This window comes from Etheostoma cragini, chromosome 1, assembly GCF_013103735.1.
Source record: "Etheostoma cragini isolate CJK2018 chromosome 1, CSU_Ecrag_1.0, whole genome shotgun sequence".
NCBI classification, from domain to species: Eukaryota; Metazoa; Chordata; class Actinopteri; order Perciformes; family Percidae; genus Etheostoma; species Etheostoma cragini.
Genome location: NC_048407.1, coordinates 34,092,073 through 34,093,648, shown reverse-complemented (window position 1 = coordinate 34,093,648; position 1,576 = coordinate 34,092,073).

The window sequence follows — 1,576 nt, the reverse complement described above, 5'->3', positions numbered from 1 at the left end:
GAGTCTGGTGGAGATATGCTGCTCTATACACACTAAAAGTAGTGATTATTTACATGTTTTTTTGAATTTTTGTGGGATTTTCCCCAAAATTAAAAGTATTTTTTTTTTTTAATTCATTTTTTTATATTTGTTCAAATTTTTTTTTAACTTTAATTGACAGTTTGTTTTTATTTTTTAATTTAATTTTTTTTTAAATAATATTTTCATCCAAATGCTAAAAAAATTGAAAAAAACACTCAAATTCAATAATTGAAAATTTTTTCACATTTTTGTCATTTTATTCTTTTCCCCCCGATAATTTTATTCAACGTTTGTTGACTTTTTCTGAACGTTTTAAAGTCGTAGCGTTGAAGAAAGGGACAAAAACGTAAGAAACACATCGAAAAAAAGCGTCAACAAAATTTGTTGATTTTCAATTCAGACGGGAAGACGACACGAGGGTTAAAATCTCGTGTTGTCTTCTCGTCAACCTGGACATTTTTTGTTTTTCGGAGTAAAAATTAAAATGTGTTTTTGTCCATTTTTAAACGTTTGTCAACTTTTTCTTAGCGTTTTGTAATCGTAGCGTTGAAGAAAGGGACAAAAACGTAAGAAAAACATTCATAAAAAGCACCAATAAAAGGGTTGATTTGGTTTTTCTGAATCGAAACATAAAATTAAATCCTTTTTATCAACGTTACGTCGTCTTTTTTGACTCTTTTGTGTCTTTCCCCCGATGATTTTGAGTTTTTTTTTTTTTAAATCTTGGATTTCCCCCCCAAAATATATATTATTATTATTATATTCGTCCATTTTTTCACATATTAGGGTCCCTTTTTGTTTTTTTAATTCATTTTTTTTTAATTTGTTCACATTTTAGTCACTTTAATTAACATTTGTCTTTTTTGGCAATTTGTTTTTATTTTTGAATTATTATTATTTTTTTAAATAATATTTTTATCCAAATGCAAAAAAATTGACAAAAACACTGAAATTCAATTATTTGACATTTGTTCACATTTTAGTCCCTTTTTTATTTTTCTTATTCAATTTTATAGCATTGTAAAACAAATGGAAGTGTTTTTGAAATAGTATTGAGTAAAAGTTGACATATTCCAGTCTGTGATTATCATCAACATCCATTCCTTTAATTTTAGTCTCAATAATTCCTAATTTCTGCTTTTCTAACTCAAACATTAGGTATAATTTCATATAAATGAGGTTTATTGACCATAAATTCAATTCCATTGGCTTTTTTTTACTTTTGTGAACCTTTTGTCACTTTTTAAAATAATGGGACTTATGCCATTTTTCCTCTTGTAAAAAGTCGAAATCGGTTAATTTGACGTGGATTCCATACAATTAAGGGTTAGGTAATTACCAGAAAGCTTCTCACGCAGTGTCACGGGTTAGGTGGTCTTCGGACAGTCTAGTGTCCGACAGACTACCTAGAAAACCCAAATTTCTGATTTAGAAAGTTTTTGGGACGAGGGTCAGATGCGAGATGGGGGCTCGGCCGGCTGTCGTCGCCATGGTAACAGGTCAGTGCATCACCATGGTAACGGGTGAGCGCATCACTCGTCGGTGCTTTTCGACC